Genomic DNA, 8009 nt, shown 5'->3' on the forward strand with positions numbered 1-8009 from the left:
GTCCAGTGTGCTGAACTATTTTCAAGTTGTCTACGTGACCACTAGAACCAGTCTTATTTAAAAGGACTATATTTTATCAATTATATATGCTGGTTTTACAAACCTGCAGATTTAGTCAAAATTCAGCTTCTGTTACCACTTCAACATCACAGGTGAAAGAAAAGTTGTTATTTCTGATCTACTGTGAGGAAAGAAAACAAAATGAAGCCCCTAGGAAAGCCCCAGGGGAGAAAAGTATGTCTCTCAAAAGCAATTTAGTGCCTGAAACACAATTAGGATTTTGAAACAATGACATGTGAATAGTTATACTACCACATCACCAGAAAATGATTAACATTGCCTGGGCTCCTCAACTGAGCTTTCCATTATAAAATAATTGGATTTTCTTCCAATTTCATAATCATTTTAACTTCTTGGGCTTTGATGCACATTTTGAGGAACAACAACAAGAGTTTCGAAACACTACACTGATTCTTAGGGCCTGTTCAATAGAGGCATAGTCTGCAGCTAGATACATTAGAACACAGGCAGTACACTTACTGAAGGTCAGCATATGAAATAAGGTAGAGAACAGCTTGTCTGTGCCCTCCTTTTTTTCTGCGTAACCTCACCACGCTGGAGGCTGATTCAGGTTGTTAAACCATACAATCGYATCACTAGCTTTACAGCTAGGATCAAATCAAAGCTCCATCCAGCCCAGTACTCAATACAAAATGCCTGATGAAGGGCTTAAGAACATAAATTCACTGATACTTCCCTCTAGAAAACTTCTAGACAAGTAAATTGCACCTGAGGGATCCCCCAAACTAGAATGGATTTTTATTTACTCATTGAAACCTAGAGAGACCTGAGCTGTGTTTTTGCTCCCTGCAGGAAAACTGTTTCTGAGGAGCCTTATCCCCATTCTCAGAACCTATGCAAACTCTCTCTAGAGACGGTGGGGGCTACAATTGCATGTGCTCTTCATAATTTGGTAACATAGCATGCATTACCTGAACATAAATTACATTTTTTGTTTTGTTATCTTTTCCAAATAATTACTAGCGTTTGATTCAGTTTCTGTTTTCTTTTACTCATTTTTATTATCCAATGCCAAAAACTTATTGTCTTGCATTTTCTTCAACAACCTCTGGTGAGAAATCAATAGTCTACGCAACAGACAATCTCAAAATAAAGGAGAAGCAATACCTCAAACTGGCCTAGCTAAATACAAAGTAAATTTTAGTCTATACCCAAGTCCTACTTGCAAAACAGCTTTTATGAGTCAAGATAAAAGGTACTCAAGTAGTCAATCACTATTTGCTCAGGATAGATGTAAAAGGAGTCATTAGGTTTTTTAAAGTACCTTTACTTACTTTAAAGTAAGGTTCTTTAAAGACAGGTAAAATGAAAGCAGACTTGAACTCAGACACAAACATGTACAAATCTGTGTGGGTAGAGATGTTTAACTCGTTATTGCTTGCGTGGGCTTGTCCACAAATAAGAGAAACAGCAGAGAGCCCAGAAAAGCTCATCGAGAAATGAGCTGAATGCCAAACAGTGGGTTGTGACCTTGAGATTTCAGATTCAGTAGTTTCTGCTCTCCCTGCTGTGGCTGCACAAAGAGTTGTGTTATTACAAGTGAGGGGTCACAAAAGGGACATTTTCTTACTGCCAATCATGTATTGAAAAAATACATGGAAAAAATGGGGGAATGATACTAAGAAGCAGAAAACGAGGCATCAACTTTTAAAATGGACTGCAGGGAAGATGGAAGTGTAAGTTAGGAAGCCTGTCTTCTAAACTAGGCACAACTGCAGAAATGAACAGCAAAAAATTTYACATTTGTCCATGTGCCAGGAATTCTACAAAATTAAGAGTCAACACAGATTTCAAAGATGGAAGTCATACCTCACAAAGTCAACCTGAAATAATATCTCTTGTCACTGGGTGAATAAGAGATTAATCCGATCAATACGTAAAGGGTCAGGAAGTCTCTATTATGTGACAGACAGAAGCTGGGAAAATACGCTGGAAGAAGCATCAGTGTGCACTTGCTCTGTGCTTATATGACTCTCTAACCTTTTACTTTGGCCGCTGTCAGAAACAGTTTACTGGACATTTGCTCTGAGCCTGTGCAGATAGGCTTATTCTCATAAAATTTATAAGCTTAATTGATCTGAAACTTTCATGCCTGTGCTAGATTTGGTTAAGACTAGCAAAAGAGTTACAAAATTATGAGGAGAAGAGAGTAAAAGGTAGTGAAAGGCAGACCCACAGCAGGATTACCCAAGCCTTTCTTTCTTCACATTCCTAAACAATTCCAGCAAAAACTTCTGCTGAAAATTTGACTTTTTATCTTGAAGCACTAACAGTGCAGTAGAATCTAGAATTCAGTCATGATTTTTCAAATGTATCTATCTTCAACAGGTCTGGACTTAACGTACGAAGTACGAATTCATTCTAAGTATTACGCTCCGCTTCCTCAGCTATATAGAACGTAAAGATCCCAAACCTGCTTTATTACTTAACTCATACATCAGTATCAACTGCATTCAATTACATTTCCCTATCTTAGATATGGAAGTAAAAGTGAAGTAGCCAAATTAGGGTTATAGAATCAAGTAACTTACACAAACTATAGCTTACACAAACTATAGCTTACACAAACCATAGCTCACCAGATATACTAGCTTGGCTGGTCTGATGTAGATTTTTCAGTACCGTTTCACATTTTTGAAATGCATCTGCCTTGCTAAAGAAAAACATTGTTAAAAAGAAAGAATGTATCCTAATTTAATAGGTTAAGTTAGATAWTAGGACACATTCAAACACAGTCTATTAAAATGAATATTCTGAAATTCAAAACATTTCCCACATTTTGCTATTCATTTATTATAGTAGCAATGTAAATAAGGTGCAAAATCTAAACACACTAGAACTTTGGAAAAGTTAAATTCCAGTTCTGCTCTCTGCACCTTGAACCTATCTCTARTAAGATGTTACTGCCTTTTTGATTTGTAAATGGGTAATTTGGAATAAGTAGGACCATCTGTAAATAACATCATTCAATCATCTGTCATAGAGACAAACAAAAAATTCCATTTAGCACTATTTGCAGAAAAAAAACCATTTTCTTCCAAAAGATTCCTAATAGCAATTAAATAGAAATGTCCTGGGCGTGTTGCAACTGGGTCTGAGTAAGCAGTCGCCCCATACCATGAGGAAGACCTCCGTGGCACAGGAAGCCCTTTCACTTTTCAGAACATCATCCATCATGCGGGGGAAGCGGCGGGAAAGGAACCTACTACTTCTTAATAGGCTTCTGCATAGAGAGCCGCTTTGAAGCGGCAGCTGCCCACAGTAAATTTCACTGACCCTGAGAGCCTTTCTCCACGTTTTCCAACTGTTTTGTCCCCTGAGTTACAGCTCAGTGTTAGGTCCAAGTCACCAGCACCTGACAAAACTAAGGAGCCCGACACGAGGAGAAYGTGAAGCTTTTTGGGATGCTGCCTTTTGCCTGCAGCAGCAGCCGAGAGCCGTGACATTTGCTGGTAGAGAGGGTTTTCTCTCCCTGAGACAGAGCAGGGGACTATTTCAGAGAACGGCATCACGCTACGCACATTTGGGCTTTTACACAACATAAGGAAAACCAAATGAAAGTTCCTGGCACAGGAATCAGGGCTCTGTCATGACATCAAGTGCTGGATCTTATTCATTAAACCCGGAATGAGTTGAAGTCTGCTGTTTGCACCAAGGTGGTGAAATTAAACATTAACATGCAAGCAAGCAGACTGACAGAGTACGACACGCTGACAGGGTTCAAGGGATAGCAGCTAATTAAGCCTCATAACGCTCCTTTATTTGTGCCCGCCTCATCACACACACTTCTGGATTTTTCATTCTGACCCCRGTGGTCTCAGTGCCAGCCCATTACTTATCTTGCTCGACCTCTTCATCAACCAGTACCTCTTGCCCGTTTGCTACACAGGACAGAGACCCCACTTCTCCACAAACACCTTGTGCCCTCCCTGACACCAACGCATCAGTGCTTCCCTCCATACTGCCTCCTCAGGCTCCTTCTGCTCTTATTTCTCTTAGTGCTGCTCTTATATGTCCCTTCCTTTCGCTTCTTCTTATTCAGGTAACAGCCCACGCTGGGTTCCATTCACTCCATAAAATATTTCACCATGCCAGTTTCACTGCTTTCGCCAAGAATGAATAAAYTGCAACAAAATGAAACGATTGGGCAGTTTTTCAGAAGGTCTTCCCACTTAAGTATCGCAAACCGARTATTTACAATTCTTCCCATTTTCTTGTGCCCCTAACTTCTTTTTTTCAAATAGACTAGCTAAAGAACAAAGTTGTAGTTATCTTCAAGAGGGTGAGAAATCTACCTGCCATAAACCTTTGGCACGCTTGTGTTAGTGTTGGCCTTCTGTTACTCAGTTAATTTTCTAGTTTAGGTCTTCTGTACTGCACCCATGGAATTGTGTACCACCAAATTGTGTACACCAAATTTGTGTACACCAAAAATTGTGTACACCAAAAATGGATTAGCACACTGGAATACTATGACAAGATCAGCATTTCTCCTTTATCCGGGAACATAACGAAGGGGCTCTGTCTTCATTTTACTTCCTTACATTCCTCATATACAGTAGGGAACACATAGCGAGAGAAAGAATATTCATTCCAAGACCTTTTGTCCCCAAATAACAAGTGGGTAGGGAATTAGGAGAATATTTGCCTCTCCTGGAAAATATGCCTGAGAAGATAGAAAAACTAGTAAAAAAAATGAAAAAAAGATTCAATTGCTACCAGTATAGAGCAGAAAGAACCCTGGGCAGAAAGGAACAGTGATTCAAAATTCCTTCCTTCATATATTTGCAAGAGAAAGCAAGTTGATGTTGCCCCTTATGCACCACTCTATGTGAAGGTTTCTAGGGAAAAAAGCGTTTTCATCCATTTTCTCTTTCGGAAGTATTGTGAATGAGCAGGAGAAAATGAATCAAGAAAAACTTGATAGAATGATTTTTAAGGATAGCTTTATACTCAGGAAATTCCAATATTCCAGCATATGAAAATTACAAATTTTGTCAAGCAGCCTGAAAGCCAAGGAATGCTAAACTATTTAGCATTTGTTTTGATTGCATTGTTTACCATTATGCTTTGAAAAGGCAGTAGATTGCCCAAAAACATAGTCACAAAATCTTCATTATGAACTAATATTGAAAAATTCCTATTAAAATATTAATTTCTAGTAACAAAMCAGAAAACAGACATGCCCAAACTAGCTAGCCTGGTTGACAATAGTACTTGTGGTCGAGCAATTTTGTAGTTGCTGCTGTTTTCAAAATCCTTGGTAATACAGGATTCACAGCAAATTACACAAGTCCAACTGCAAAATGGATTGGTAACTGGTAATGGCAAATGTTAGATGCTGAACATTGTAGGCCCTATCCTGTTGCAGTTAGCATGACAAAGCACTTAATATAACTTTATGAAGACCTAGCTTGAAAATTTTTACACCAGTGTAATCAGTCATGAGTTTTCTGCAGTCTTATTCCACCACCAAACTACACCACAGAAGGGTGGCATATTATTGTAGTACTACCCAAATCACAAGGTTTGCACGAACACATTAAAGCCYAAAACTAGCATAACGTTTTGTGGTAGAAAGGGTGTATATTTGTGGTAGAARGGGTGGCAAGAGTTAATACGGAAAAAAGAGTACTTTGATGTTTGCTTTGTCATCTGCATTATGAATGTGTCCTTGTGGGATCTGATCTATGAAGAGAATTCCAAGCTGGAGATTGTGGGTTTAACAAAATGTAATACAATGAATGTTTCCAAGGATATGTGATTTGAAAAGTCTTTGCAACAGACTTGTTCTTGGATCAAATGATTTTTGAATGCTTCATTTATCTTCTGTAGGTATTGGCACCAAGAGCTAAAGGCTTAATTTACAGTAAAAGGGGGAGGAAGAAGATGCACAAATACACATAGCCACAAGGAAGGAAAAAAAAAAGTCATCATATTCCCATTTAGAAAAGAGTTCTGTTTCCTTAAACAAGAGTTCTGTTTCCTTCCATTTTTAATAGAAGTAGTAGAAAGAGAATTCTTAAGGAAAGTAATAGAGAAGAATGGTCTYATTTAGGGAGAAAAGGGAAGGTATAAATTGATATTTGACAGCTACCCCGAATAAAACAACCCTAATCTTGAAAGGAAACATTAACTTTAGAAAGGCACTTRCATGATAACATTTCAAGAGACAAAACACTGAGTACTTAGTTCATGCACTTCTCCAAGTGGTGAGAAGTAAGGGAGCAAGCTCTAWGTGGAGTGACACTACTAAGAAAACATCACCAAACCAAATTTTTGGTTCCTACTGTCAAGACAGAGAAAGTTCCAGARAAAACATAAAGAGAAACTAGCAAAAGATTRGCAGGTAGAACGGGTAAAACKRTATTTTTTTTCTCTATTTTGTAACTTCARTTTTGTAGTTGAAAATGTAATCTTTTGCTTTGATTGAATTACCTTGCTTATTTTCATTTTTAAGCATGTCTAGGGTCTGTGGTAAAATCAGGTGAAYGTGGTATTTTCAGATTACATGGAGAAAACAAATCCAAAATTTCATAGTGTTAGTGAAATTTAGCGTAGCTTGGAAACCTCAAGAATTGCAGTGCTTCTCTTCAATCTGTAAAAGTTACTTTAAGGAATGTTCTAAGTATCAGATATTGCAGATATATCCTGAAAGAACCTAAAATTTTTAGTTAACACCAGTTTTGTCAAAGTAGCTCTGGAAATTATCATAAATATAAATAATAGTCTATATTGTTATAATTCTTCCAGCTATTGTGATACTTAAGTTTCACAAAATAATCAAAGAGGAGAGGAGGAAAAAAAAGAGAGGAGAGGAGAGGAGAGGAGGAAAAAAAAGAGAGGAGAGGAGAGGAGGAAAAAAAAGAGAGGAGAGGAGGAAAAAAAGAGAGGAGAGGAGGAAAAAAAAGAGAGGAGAGGAGGAAAAAAAAGAGAGGAGAGGAGGAAAAAAAAGAGAGGAGAGGAGGAAAAAAAAGAGAGGAGAGGAGGAGAAAAAAGAGAGGAGAGGAGGAGAAAAAAGAGAGGAGAGGAGGAGAAAAAAGAGAGGAGAGGAGGAGAAAAAAGAGAGGAGAGGAGGAAAAAAGAGAGGAGAGGAGGAAAAAAAGAGNAGAGAGGAGAGGAGAAAAAAAGAGAGGAGAGGAGAAAAAAAGAGAGGAGAGGAGAAAAAAAGAGAGGAGAGGAGAAAAAAAGAGAGGAGAAAAATTTTAAAAAACAGACAAATTAATGCTGGAGTTCTAAAAAGCATAAAAAAAATCATCAACAGACTCATATTTGGAACAGAAATTAAAAATACTGGAAGATGACACTATCTCAAATTAAGTATTAAGGCAGATAGAAAATTTGAGACCACGTCTTCAGAAGAAAATGATTTGAATACATTGCTCAGGGARATTGAGGTTAAAACTGAAATAACTAAAGCAATAAGAATGATGACTGCAGTACAAGAGAAGTAAGTTGAGGGTGGAGGACGGGATACAATTAAATTCAGTGAATTTGGAAGAGGGGCACATAGCACAGAGCAGCCCAGAAACACACCAGGTTTTCAAGCTAGGACTCCTGCTGTTCTGCTGGCCCCTAACTAACATGACCCAACAGTCCTTGGCACAGCTCAGAATCAAGATAAAATCCTCCTCCCTCTCCTTCCATTCGCAGCCTCACAGCCCCGGAGGGACCTGGAACTCAAAGCTCCACCCTCGGCTTCCAGGCTTCTTAATGGGAGGGACATTCCGACCTCGCACACATCCTGCTGCCAATAAATTCTCCTCAATTYGCCCTAGAGACCACTCCGATTTCTCTTACAGGGCTCCTACTCCTATTACTGTCTTACCCCATATCCCACAGCAACTTTCCTTTAGAAAGGAGAGCTTTTCCTTTAGAAAGCTGGATTATTTTTTATATTAGGCCTTCAACTTCTGTATGCAAACTTC

This window comes from Nothoprocta perdicaria, unplaced genomic scaffold, assembly GCF_003342845.1.
Source record: "Nothoprocta perdicaria isolate Ctin4 unplaced genomic scaffold, notPer1 scaffold_8, whole genome shotgun sequence".
In the NCBI taxonomy this organism is placed as follows: Eukaryota; Metazoa; Chordata; class Aves; order Tinamiformes; family Tinamidae; genus Nothoprocta; species Nothoprocta perdicaria.